This window comes from Dermacentor albipictus, chromosome 1, assembly GCF_038994185.2.
Source record: "Dermacentor albipictus isolate Rhodes 1998 colony chromosome 1, USDA_Dalb.pri_finalv2, whole genome shotgun sequence".
NCBI lineage: Eukaryota > Metazoa > Arthropoda > Arachnida > Ixodida > Ixodidae > Dermacentor > Dermacentor albipictus.
The window spans coordinates 404,029,049-404,043,443 of NC_091821.1; the positions used below are offsets into that span (position 1 = coordinate 404,029,049).

Below are 14,395 nucleotides of genomic sequence, written 5' to 3' on the forward strand. Positions count from 1 at the left end.
GAGAGAGAGAGAACAACTTTAGTGAAAATGCCTGCAGAGTCGGTTAGGCTCCCTCCACGCAGGGAGGAAAAGCTTTTACCGCGACGCGGTCACTATGTCAGTCTCGTGTATTGTGCTCCTCGAGGTCTTGGTTCCTCGCTACTTCCGCGGATCCGAGAGGGCCGCCGCCCCCTTCCTGGGGGTGCTGCCCCCCTTCTCCTCAGTTTCGCGTGGTCGCTGCCTCTCTAGAGCTGCCGAGACCTGCTGGACGGCCTTGAGCTGTGTCTCTTGGTCATAGCTCCTCATTGCAGCCTCTAGCTGCGGCGGGATCGTCGTCTTTTCGCTGGCTTCTTGCAGATTTATGCTACAGTCCCAAAGGATGTGAGCCTCAGTGGCTCTCTCCTTAGTGCACAGTCTGCACACGTCACTCGCGTACATGCTCGGACACACGTGCTTAGCTAGTACCATGGTGAGCAGAGACCCCGTCTGTAATTGCCTGTATAACACTGCCTCCTTCCGGGTGAGCCCCGGGTGAGGTGGCGGCATAGTCTGTCTGTCAAGTCTGTACCACTTCACTATTTCTTTGAAGGTGGTCATCTCGTCCTTGGCACTGCACCGCGACCAACACTCCGAGTCGACCGTGCTTGCAGCTGCGCGGTTAGTTAGTCCTTGTGCGGCCGAGTTGGCCGTCTCGTTGTGGTTCACGTTCCCGCGTTCCAATACGTCACTGCCCATATGGGCCGGAAACCACTTGATCACCACAGCACTCTTGCGTCCGATGTCTTCGGCCTTGCGCAGTATGCGCATGGCCTCACTACATACCCTATCCTTGGCGTAGTTCTTCACTGCCGTTCTAGAATCACAAAATACTGTAGTGCATCCGGGGTCGGAGACGGCCGAGGCGATGGCCTCCTGCTCCGCCCGGTGCGCCTCTCGAGTCCGGACGCTCGCCGTGGTCTTCGTTGCACCCGTCGATGCCCCGACAGCCATCACCGCGTATGCGTCGCTGCTCCCTCGATACTCTGCCGCATCCACGTAGACGGCGCCTTCTTCTCTGGCGTGGAGGTCGACAAGAGCCCTGGCCCTCGCCAACCTCCGCTCCTTGTGGTACTCGGGGTTCACGTTCCTCGGGATCGGGCAGACTCTGAGGGCAGACTAGGGGTTCCGATATTATTGCTTTAAATATATATGACATTATTGTTGCGAACCTATTGACACAAGCCTGAAGATAAACGACTACTCCTCCACAAGAGAGTTATATGTAACGCGACAATCCCGTCATTCATCAAAAATTTCTTTTGCATTGAAGAAAACGTTGGTCAACATTAGGGCGAAAATAACAAGATATGCAGCCTTAGTAAATTGTAATGAAATGCATGTGATCTAGCAGACGATGCGACCAGGGAATGCACCGCAATGAGAATATCGACAAAGTGATCAGCTGGTGGCCACAGTTAAGATCATGATGCGAGTCGGTTACCGACAACCTGATGCAGCATTAATGCAGCCTCAGCGTTGGGACTCCTTGTAGTATTGAAAGTACTTGAGGCATGCAGACAAATATTTTGCATTGGAAGCAGTGAAAGCATACTACATAGATGAGCTAGCATCTGTCAATACTTTATAAGCACAGTGGAAATAACCTCTAGCATAACGAAAGGAGCTGGAAGATGGTGGGAAATAACCTATCCTCTTGGTAGAAAGCATGCAATGAAGTATCGCGTAGTTAGACTGCATGTTGGGTTACTCAATAATCCTTCATATAAGTTATATTGGGGCGAAATTCGACACTTTCTCAACAAGCTAGTACTCAGTACGATTTATTATCTGATATAGTATGACAACGGACGTTGCCTCTAACGACAATACAACGAATTATATCTTATGACGGCCTACTTTACGTTAGTTACAGACGTCATGCATGTCATGCCTAATATACCGGCCATCGATGCGAGCGAATCATGCACTCACGCCGTATTTTTGGAGCATAATGCAAGCGTGCACGTGCATCCAGCATAGCCATCAGCTATGTAAGCACAAAGGACCCGATAATGACAACGGGAGGTTGTCCCACATAGGCTGCTTTATTTTCATTGTGCCCACGAAGGCATAAAAAGAAACCAAGATGTCTCTTTCTGGTGGAATATGGATTTATCAATCCACGGCCTGAACATCGAAACAATTCCCCGAAACATCTCCCTCAGATAGACACGCGCACTTGTCTTCTTTGTCCAGCACAAACCTTGTAATTTCAAAGCGGTGCCTACAAAACCACTACAGATTAGCATATTATACGGCTTGACGCGGGCTCGGAGAACGTCGGGCAGAGCCTACACAACCACAAACAGTCAACGACATAAACAATGCCGCTTCGAGTACAATTCTCTCGACGAAAGACAAATGAACGTACTTCGGGCGCGGGGACTGGACCGTATGTGCATCGTCCAGGCTCTAGAATGCCCCGCGTCCCAAGGAACGTATCCAGCCGAAAACATAGCGCATCCTTAAAAAGGTGCTTGGTAAGCATTGCCAACAACAGGCACACGTAACATGATCTACGGAGCGTCCAAACTCACATTCAGGATATCTTCGAACGCTTGAAACTTGAAAAAGAGCAAAAAAAAAAGGAATATTCCTGTAAAAAAGCATACCTATGAGCCTAAGCTACCACTACGCAAAGAGGAAAAGTAATACACATGCAAACCTCTCCGGCTCTCTCTGTTGCTTTCTTGATCACATGGCTTGTCTGACGCGGCATCTGTCTACGAATGCTAAAGTAGGCAGAAAATAATTGGTGGCTATAAACAAGAGTGGCTGGAGCGTCATTGTGTCGCGTTTGTAATCCAGAAGGAACGAGACAAGATTCCCAAGAGCTACGCCCGAATCGCCTACGCCATCTTCGTGCACTGCAGTTTCGCGACAGCAGAGGACTGTTCCGCAAAAGGGTGGCAGCAGTGAGGAATGGAAGTGCGAAATCGCACAGCGTTGGTGCAGTGCATTGCAGAAATTAGAAAACAAGGGCGCGGGGTACAGTTACCGATCCTTCCCCCGGTGCTGACAATTCAAACCCTGCGAACTGCTTCTTGCAGCTTGAATGTCTTCCTGGCACAGGAAAGAATATGGCGCCGTTTCTAGCTCTACCAGTTACGTATTCTCGGCACTGTTTGGATAAGCAGCAGCTTTACAGTCGCCATCAAAAGTCGGTAAACCGGCTGCGAATGTCTATGCAAGTCAAATGTATGGAATGCTACCCCTAAAGTAATCAGTAAATGATAAGGAAACTGTGTGGTTTCGTTACCAAAGTGGCATTTTCTGGAAAAAAAAAAGAATTGCTCTAAAAAGAAATCTCTTGTTAACAAATATTTGCGTGATAACCCTGCCGCTTTACAATTCTCACTGCTCGAGGAAGGGTTAGGATAAAAGAATCACGTCAAAAGGCCTATATTTCACTGTCATTTTTCCTTCGCATAAGGTAATAGCTATCTATATTAGCGCATTATTATTTGTTAACTTTTATGAGGTCTTACAAAGTTGGGTAGCAATAGCCTGAGGAGCACTTGCAGGTGCATGTCGATGGAAACAGTTACAAAATTCACCATGTTACGTATACGATGGCTCGCCGATAAATATCCGAGCTTGCATTCATTGAGGGGTGCCAACAATTATTCTTAAGGCACGTTTCGCAAGTAGTCGAGTTTTAGATACTTCAGGCCGTTGTTTCTGTAGATATAATGGAACCATATTTGTGTATTCATCCACACACACCGTACGGAAGCTGGTAATGCCAGTTACACCTTCCTTCACAACCTTATCACGAAACCTAAACCTCTTAAATTATCCAATTGGTTAATATTAATGTCATCGACCGCGCGACTTCCCACCTGAAATTTTTGTCGTAGTTCGTTCTTGACCTGGTTCAGCGGGACGAAGAGATTCACACAGCTTTTTATGGCTGCCCATATTGTTTTATCTTAGATCAAAATAAATTACGAGTTTGACTGCCCGGATAAGCAAGAAGCTTATCCTAGCTCAGTCTCAGTAAAAGCAACTGACAAGGAAGAGGCGCGGGAAAGTAATTTGACGCCTACAGCCGTTCGCGCGCTACACAATATGATTCCCTCAGGGCAATACGCACAGCTCGACCTTTCAGACAGTCCCGTAAACAAATGACTGCGGCTGAAAATGTCAGCCTCCAGTACGGCACCACCTACCTTTTCCGTGTCTCACAAATATTATACTTACGCTAAATGGGGGAGCTTCTAATTTGCGCTAGATCAGGAAGCACCATCGTATAGATTTGTCAATGACATGTCTGCAAATCGCGCTGCTATATGCTCCCGGCTACCTCACTGCCTCGACGCAATCCACAGCGCCGTATTCAGCCGAGGGGTCTACGGGGAGTGCCGTCTGGTTACGAAACGGCGGTTGTGAATTGCTGTAAACCGAGGAACCGCGCTCCTTGAGCTTGCAACCGTATGTGACTCTACATTTAGACAAGGCCTTTTGGGATGGTGGCGGGTGTGCGCAATTTTCAAGCTCGATGAATGTGTGTCTGCATGCGTGCCTCTGCTCCACGCACCAGCGCTGCCGCTTTTAAACCAGACAATGACACAGGCGGTAATAAAGAAGAAACTGGATACGCAACGTCTATTTTCGTATTCCGCTCAATTGCTCCCGCGTGCTGGCTACCAGTTAATACTTCCCTCGACGTCGTTTCTTGCGCCTGTCTTCCCAGTTACATTATTTTGCGCCCGCATATTGCATACGCAATTCGCGTTTGAAAGAGAGCCGGCTGTTATGCAAATGAATTACACTGGATAAATTAGATTTTTACTAGTTTCTTTTTTTGTTCTCAGATAACAGTATTTTAAATTTGCAGTCTAATTTTTAAAATTACTCTCGATGCACATAGTTGACACAATTTGACAGAAAAAAGTTATTGAACGTTTGTAATAGGATATAAATACTGCTGTTACAAAAATTACTTATTGCGTCTGTTATTTGCGTACTGACTTCACATGAAATATAAGCTTTATGTGAATTAAGTACCATTACGAACCATTGCAGCTGGAATGCAGTTATTGGACGCAATTGTAGATACTTCATGCGATTTAAATTGGGCAAAGAATGTCCTCAGCAAACAAAAATGCAAACTGCAGTAGCAGTTCACGTGGAATGCCGAAAGTATTCTAATGACTGCGTTCCAGTGCGAGTCACGCAATATACGAGACTTTTGCGAGTTTTTCTTATCGCGGGGTTGTATGGGGATATTTTGATGGAAAAGTGCGTTTAATTTAATTTTACTCTTGCCTGTCTGCCCTCTCAAGGCAAAAAGAGCAAACAGATCGAGCATACTTGTTATGAACAAGCAAGTTCTTTAACTGAGAACTGGTATTCCAGAGGCCAATTTCCAGCACCAAATGTTTCTTTCTTTCCTTCTTTCTTCTTTTTGGAATGTCTATATAGCAAAACGCCTTGCATACACATTTCACATAGAGGGCGCTAGGGGTATTTGCCTTGTTTTACACCTTACATGTCATACTTAAGGTTAGGAATGTGATGCATAGAATACTTCAGAGCGCACAAGGACAGATGTCATGCCTGCAAGATGAAACCCATTTTCTGACAAGCCACTCGAACATCAATTGAGAGCTTCCGGGAATTTTTTAGAGGTTCCGGGAAGGGTGGGGTAGCAGCTTTAATTGTAGAAAATTTATTTCAGTCCTTGTGAAAGTTTACTATTTCGTGTTAGCTAAAAGCTTCGTGAAGCAGGTGAATACTAAAAATTAGGTAGACATCGATATTGGCAATGCTATCATGCCTCTACATTTTATCTCCATTCGACGGCAATTAATTACAATGGCACCTTTTACTTCCAACGGACTCATATTTGTACTGGATCTTCCGGTGTGCGTCTTCTTCGTGACAAATTTTCATGTGCTTGAGGAAATGTATGTTGCCTGTACAGTTGTTAGCAGGCTGATCTGACCATTCTTGCTTACAATTTGGGCCCAGTTGGTTTCTTATCCCCAGCGTTCTTTTTATGTTAAAAATGGTTCCATTGATGAGCGCCGATGCTTTCAGCCATGAGCGTTGCCAAATGATACACACGTATATATATATATATATATATATATATATATATATATATATATATATATATATATATATATATATCATGTAATAATAATATTTGGGGTTTTACGTGCCAAAACCACTTTCTGATTATGAGGCACGCCGTAGTGGAGGACTCCGGAAATTTTGACCACCTGGGGTTCTTTAACGTGCACCTAAATCTAAGTACACGGGTGTTTTCGCATTTCGCCCCCATCGAAATGCGGCCGCCGTGGCCGGGATTCGATCCCGCGACCGCGTGCTCAGCAGCCCAACACCATAGCCACTGAGCAACCACGGCGGGTGTATATATATATATATATATATATATATATATATATATATATATATATATATATATATATATATATATATATATATATATATATATATATATATATATATATATATATCATGTAATAATAATATTTGGGGTTTTACGTGCCAAAACCACTTTCTGATTATGAGGCACGCCGTAGTGGAGGACTCCGGAAATTTTGACCACCTGGGGTTCTTTAACGTGCACCTAAATCTAAGTACACGGGTGTTTTCGCATTTCGCCCCCATCGAAATGCGGCCGCCGTGGCTGGGATTCGATCCCGCGACCTCGTGCTCAGCAGCCCAACACCATAGCCACTGAGCAACCACGGCGGGTGTATATATATATATATATATATATATATATATATATATATATATATATATATATATATATATATATATATATATATATATATATATATATCATATATTTCCTAACAACGTTTAGAGACAGATTTAAAATAATGCTAGAGTTATACCAAACTTCAAGCGCCTGTCATGAATCGTTCCAAAAGAAGAACGAATGTCGTACCAACCCTATTAAGCGAAACAGTAAATAATAAATATTTAATGCATCGTGTGCCATATGCAGCTCGTAGATCAATATATCGTCCGCCATTAGGACGCGTTCACTTTAGTTTGAAAATTGCATCTGAGCGGAATGGCTGTCTCTAGAAAAATAAAGCAATTGGACGACGTCAAACACGAGTGCGGAATAGGAGAGCGTATGCGGCCACTGTTTTCGAGGCAGTCGCCAAGGACAAATTCGATTTGATACGAAAAACACCACATCGAGTTTGACAGTCATGACACAACTCTGCCGTATGGTCCTTTCTCTTCCTCATCTGTGAAGACTTTTGATGCACGCTCGTTCTAAAGAAAAGTCAGGAAAAAGTAGTCGGTATTGCCGTGGAGACTCGGATTACACGGCTCCGTCTGCCATGATCGACGAAAAGTTGTATTCAACAACTGTTTACAGGATTTGTAATTTACTTGCGTCGCTGCTACGAAGACGGTAAACAGGACATTCTAGCTGCTACGGAGAGACAGCTGGCTTCAATCTTCCATCTGCAAGGGCAGGCTATCATAGGCACGCGACTCGGTAGGTTGTTTTGAGTTAAATGTTATTTTATCGATTCTTTCTGGCGTTGTGAAACGAGTGGTCGCTTGCTGCACGTCCCCGTATTTCTAAGACCACTGCAGGGAAAGTTTGATTACACGTGAATAAAAAATGGCACAATGCATTTCTTGTTTAACATCCAGAAAGACGTATAGGACGTCAACACACGCGTGCTCTCGAGTTTCCTGTTCTCGTCCTTGCGGACGCAGTCGTGTTTCCAGCCAAAAGAGATAAATTGCGCAGCTTGTTGCTGTGGGAGAACACAGAAATAGGTTGAAGACAGACAGGAGCGGCAGCGTGGCCTTCCTTGCAATATACCTGGTGCAGCAAACTAATACAACACGTTTGTAATATGGGGCTGGTAACGGAAACAGAATTCTAAACATCACGGCAGAAACTGCGCCCAATGAGTGTCTAAGTCGATGTGGAGCATTTCTCCTCTGCACGTCACACAAAGTTCGAACGAACTCGTGTTCTCCCGGGGAAACGCTCGCTTGAGGACCGCCACTATAGCCTGAACTGCGACACCCTGAGGCCGCGGGAAGGGAAACCGAGGTGGTCGCATACGCTACACGTTTCACCAAATTCGTCTTCGAGAAGGTGCTTTTGAAAGCATGCGTCTGCGTTCCGCAAGTGGCGGTTGTCCACTCGGCGCCGCTTGGTCTCGCCACTTAGTCTTGGTCGCAAGCTTGTCGTGCCGCTGTTCTTCGGCCGCGCATCGCTTCCCTTGTTGCTCGCGCTCCGCAGCCACGCGCAACTTGCCTACCAGTCGGTTCGCCTGCTGGCTCGCCGCTTGCGTACGCATCTCATACCTTCCTAGTTTCTGCGGAGTCTTTCAACTTTTATACTCCACTTCCCCTTGATAGTTTCCAGGGCCTTTGCTGTATCTGCAAGTAGAGGCCCACGCACAACGTAACGCATCCAGCGCAACCGAACCCCGTCCAAGGTAAGTATACCTAGTAGCGAAGCTTCCATAGCTGCCCATACGTTCAAAACGTGGCGGTTCCGCGGCGGTTCATGGGGCTTAGCGCCATCTGTGTTACGAGAGAACAATTCCAGCTGAAGAAAAATATTATGACGTCTTACTCATTAAAAGCAAAAGCGACGTCATTTCGTCCACAAAAACGCGAAATTTGTTTCGGTGGCTTGCCATTTCAGCTGTACATTCAAATGCCCCGCCATTCGACTTGACGGGACGTTCGAGCTGTCAGTGCGGAAAGTGATGCAGCTGGTCAGCCATACGGGTGTCGCAATCACATCCCTTTGCAGAAATGCTTTTTTTGGAGGCTGACGAAAGCGTCGGGTGTAGATTGCTGGCCCTTCGTCGGACGCCTGGCAGCCCGTCGGCCAGCACACCTGCATGAATACAGTTGAAGTAAACAATTAACTGGCGATTGTAACTTAGTAATTTTGACTGAACAGGTTAATAAACAATGAAACTACCTGTGCCGTCACAATCAGACAAGCAAAAGAACACAATGTGTTACGTGGGGGTATTGTAACACGTGAATTTTATGACGTTGCCTTTCTGCACACTCCAAAAGCTGCATTGCATTGATAATGATAGGGGCGCCAACGCCCCCTGTATTTATTTATAAGGACAAAATATTTAGAGTTCTCATTTCTTTTCTCTACACGTGGAATAAAATTCATTAGGAATTTTGTTTTTGATGAATGAGTTAAGTTGGGTCTCGTTCTAATTAAAAAACCTGATTTTATGTCCCACTGTTTGTTCCCTCCTCACACAGTCGCGCTTCAATCGCTGCTACCGTTACCGCCCTTGACTAATGTCGGTGACAATTCTTTTTGAACTGCTTTTCGCTCGAAGTGGCGCGACCTATTTGGATCGACCTTGCCACGTCTATTTGTGGCGTGCACAACTGTACCGGCAGACCCACCGTGGTTGCTTAGTGGCTGTGGTATTGGGCTGGTAAGCACGAAGTCGCGGCATCGAATCCTGACCGCGGCGGCCCCATTTCGATGGGGGCGAAATGCGAAAACGCCCGTGTACTTAGATTTTGGTGCACGTTAAAGAGCCCCGGCTGGTAGAAATTTCTGGAGTGCGTCATAATCAGAAAGTTGTTTTGGCACGTGAAACATCATATTTTTTTTTTTGGTCTGAATACGATCTACCCGTGCTACTCTGGCGCCATAACGTAGTCATCGTTGTCGCACAGCCCGTCTTACGCGACACTACGTTTTTCTTCTCACGCTTTCGTAACACCAACGGCGAGAGCGGCCCTTCTTCGCGGGGATGTCGTGCGACCAATGTCAGTGGTGAGAACATCCAACGGAGAGTCACATCAAGCCTTACTCGTAGCCGCTTGCCATCGTCGCTTGCTGGAGCAGTGATCCCCGTCATGCCCACTGGTACCGTGGACTGATCTCAGCAGCTGACGCCACGCACGAGCGTAGTTCTGCCCACCTCATGGCACCCTGCCACTCCCCCCCCCTTCCCCCCCCCCCCATTCCCACCACTCACAAGTGCAAATGAGATCACCCACGCGGCTGCGGATGCCTAGGCCACCGGCAACTCTGCTAATGCAAAAGCCGTCTCCCCTCCGCCACTCCTCCGCTTTCCCTCCTCCGCTCCTCCGCTGCACCCTCTTCTTGCTCTGTGGCCTTTCTTTCATCTCCCGCTGCGCTCCGTGTTCGCTTTCATTCTCTTCAGCGCTCGTTCGCTCGGTTATGCCGACGCCGTTGACAACGCAGATGCTTACCGCAGAGGGCGTCTAAGAGCAGCTCTCTAAAAGACAACTTGCCGTAGGGGTAGTTCTGTTGGTAGAACACTCGGCTTTTCTGCGGCAGGTTCTATTTTTGTCCGTTGTACACCAACCAGTTTTTAAGACCGCTAGCAGCAGGCCAGGCGTCCGAATTTCCAGTGGTGGGTTGCTTGGGAGAGGTTCGGACAGACCGCTATGCATGTAATGCAAGGGCTGCCCGCCAAAGGGCTGTCCGCAAGAGCTTTGCAAGGGATTTGCGCCAAAAACGCCCCACAAATCACGAATGGTGTGCTGCCACCCCCATTTTTTGCAATTTACCATTCAGCAGGTGTCCTTCCGAGTGGAGGAGTTCCCGCATAGAAACATTATATGTTCAATGCTCCTGCTAATCAGCTACGGCGACGGCTTCCTCCACGTTCCGTTCCTGTGTATTTCTGTATGGCTACTAGATCTAGCAAAGCAGTCATCCTTGTTCTCATTGTTTAGCTTGGTAACAATCCAATCAAACTAGCCACTAAATTCAGGGACTTTAATGACCAGTTTCCAGCTCCGAAAGGTCATTCTGCAGGACGCCTGGGGCTGATCGAAATCATCCGCCACCAACGCTGTAAGTAGCGCTGGCAAACACGCCCCGTGCTGATTATACTATACACATATAGTATACTATGAATATATATATATATATATATATATATATATATATATATATATATATATATATATATATATATATATATATATATATATATATATATATATCCTCCTGAGTTCCAAGGTGTATTAATATGTGAGCTTTTCAGAAATTGATGTTTACGTTACAGAGACGAAAAGTAAATTTTAGTACTTAACAATTATCGACAGTTTTAGCACAGCATGATGTCCAATATTTTGGACACTGGAACTCCATGCGGTCATATTTGTGGTAGTGGGTATGCAGTAGAAAAGGGCAAATTTAACATTAAAAATGGCTTCAAAAGTGCAAAATCTGTTTATTAATCAAAATTTCATCACAGAAAAAGAACGACCCATAAAGTATCAGAAATAGAACTTACTTTTTCAGCGGTCGCCGTAGAAAGCAGTGCTGCTGAATGCCGCCATTGGAAACACCCCTGGTGGCCAAACTACTCATGCATATTCAACAGAACTTCATAGGTGGTGCAAATAGGTATCTAAAACATTGGACAATTCGGTTTCACGGGCTAAAACGTGTGGCGGCGTGGGTAGTGGCGGAGTATTTCATGTCCAATATATTGGACAACTGCCCCATAGCCGCAACTCAGGAGGATATATATATATATATACACGGAGGTGGTCGGGTAGAGTCATTGAAGCGAAAAAATTGAATTTATGATGATAAAACAAAATAATACAAGACCACAGAGGACACAAAATGTATCTGATACAGGAAAGTAGTCATAATGACGTTGTAATTAGATAAAAAGAAGGTATTTGCTGTGCTAGTCACATAAATTATTTAGTGCTCACACCCAGAATTTTCAGACATTACCTTTGCAGACATTTGTCAAACATCACCGCGATGCACTAGCGTACCTCAATGGGTAGAATATTTAAAAATGATATCTCAATAGGCTACCCACATCTGAACAAGTTTCAGTGAGCAGTGTGGAGAAGGTACACCTTTAATAAGGTGCGTGCATAAAGAACTAACTTGCAATTCTCATGCTGCGTTATAGTAGCGTTCTAATCTCGAAGAAATTCACCTTTAATGCCACAAAGGTGCCACTAAGCGCAAGTTCATAAAAGGGCGTGCCCTTTCGATGTTCCTAAATCAACGTAGATGTCATTCTGGCTGCCTTCTAAATAAAATTCCTTGAAAATGCTGGCCATTGAGTTATGCTGGTGCATTTCGGTAAAGTTTGATAGATAGCCGAAGCGTAAATCTCCAAAATTAGTGGACTTGGTTCGCAAAGGACTACTGATGTCATTTTTTACTTCAAAATCAGGCAATGTTTTTATGACTTGTCCTGGTTTTCATGGTAAAAGATCAGTGTCCGAATAATTAATTAAAATAATGAACATCTACCTAAGACGCAAAGATGGCCACGAAGTGCGTTCCTATATTCATTAAGTCATGGGCATTCAATTTTTGTCAATTCTTGCAACGTGCTGATTGTCTATTCTAAAACAGCTGTCCCAGAACAGAGTTATGCAATTTTTTTATAGGTACCGCTATCTCGTTTATGTTCAGCATCAGGTCCTCATGGATTCTGCTAGAAGTGTAACGATGTGCATCCTACATTACTCGACTACAAATCCACATACATACAGCATAGATCTCAATTATAAGAACTGTTTCTGTGAGCACTGACACGCAGCCCGCAAAGGCGTTCCTAGTGTTACGTAGTGTTACCGTAAAATCCTACGTCATATAGTGTACAATCACAATTTTGTCTGAAACTCCCATGTCATTTAAGTACCGCAGCAGCACCTTCATCGACGGCTGATTCCACCCTGCCACAAAAAAGAAACAAATGTTATGCGGGCGATTTGCGACCAATGAACAGTGCCCAGTGATTGAAACGCGATCCTAGGAGCGGTATTCACAGCGTGTTTACAGGGGGTATTCAGAGACCACGATTGGGAAGAATTGGGGATAGGAGTTAATGGAGAATGCCTTAGTAACTCGCGATTCGATGACGATATTGCCTTGCTTAGTAACTCAGAGGACCAATCGCAATGCATGCTCACTTACTTGGAGAGGCAAAGCAGAAGAGCGGGTCTAAAAATTAATCTGCAGAAAACTAAAGTAATGTTTAACAGTCTCGGAAGAGAACAGCAATTTACGATAGGTAGCGAGGCACTGGAAGTGGTAAGCGAATACATCTATTTAGGGCAGGTAGTGACCGCAGATCCGGATCGTGAGACTGAAATAATCGGAAGAATAAGAATGGGCTGGGGTGCATTTGGCAGGCATTCTCAGATGATGAACAGCAGGTTGCCATTATCCCTCAAGAGAAAAGTATATAATAGCTGTGTCTTACCAGTACTCACCTACGGGGCAGAAACCTGGAGGCTTACGAAAAGGGTTTTACTCAAATTGAGGACAACGCAATGAGCTATGGAAAGAAGAATGATAGGTGTAACGTTAAGGGATAAGAAAAGAGCAGATTGGGTGAGGGAACAAACGCGAGTTGATGACATCTTAGTTGAAATCAAGAAAAAGAAATGGGCATGGGCAGGACATGTAATGAGGAGGGAAGATAACCGATAAACATTAGGAGTTACGGGCTGGATCCCAAGGGAAGGGAAGCGTAGCAGGGGGCGGCAGAAAGTTAGGTGGGCGGATGAGATTAAGAAGTTTGCAGGCACGGCATGGCCACAATTAGTACATGACCGGGGTTGTTGGAGAAGTATGGGAGAAGCCTTTGCCCTGCACCCTTATGAAAATGGTTATGTCCTTTATGTTTACTGTATGTTTCCCGCAGTTCACATGAGGAAATATCCTTTATGTTTCCTCCATGTTGAAATTTGGCCACTGCTTTTATGTTTCCTTCGTGTGTCCTCCCTTTATGTATCCCTTATGTTACCGTACTTTATGTTTCCTCCATGTTGAAATTTGGCCACTGCTTTTATGTTTCCTTCGTGTGTCCTACCTTTATGCATCCTTTATGTGGCCGCAGTGACTAAATCCTGTATTTTACGTAGACATGCATAGATGAAGAGTTCCGTGTACACATTTTATATTTATAAATTTTTCCTGAGTTAAAAAGTTTTGCATTGGTTTTCATTGTAAGGTTACTGTTCCCTACATGATGCAGCGCATGGATTGAAACTCTGCTATGGCACAGAAATTCATGACAATTTGTTCTAAAATTGCAAACTAATTAGCCTTCATAGATTATTTCAGTATAATTAACACTTGGAGAACCACTGTACGTTCCTCACTGCAGTGCTGCTGTTCTAGTTATGTCTTTGTGACTAATATAATACGTAATGTTTGGATGGAAAGATCAGGTTGGATCAGTGCTTGCACTTTTAAAAGAAAGTTTTGACTATACTTTGCAAAAGTTTGTCTGAAACTACGAACAGTTTATTGGACTATCTGAATGTTACTTCAGTTTGCCACGTCTGCTCACAGCAGACCTCTGGAATGTGTTGCTTGGGTGAGAGCTCACAA

General features: G+C 45.0%; 1 protein-coding gene across 12 annotated transcripts in view; it reads left to right on the plus strand.

The window, feature by feature from the left end:
• The window catches only part of LOC135903595 (uncharacterized), a 1,541,440-nt gene that overhangs the window by 665,125 nt on the left and 861,920 nt on the right, over positions 1-14,395 (plus strand). The gene's annotated exons all lie outside the window — the stretch shown is intronic.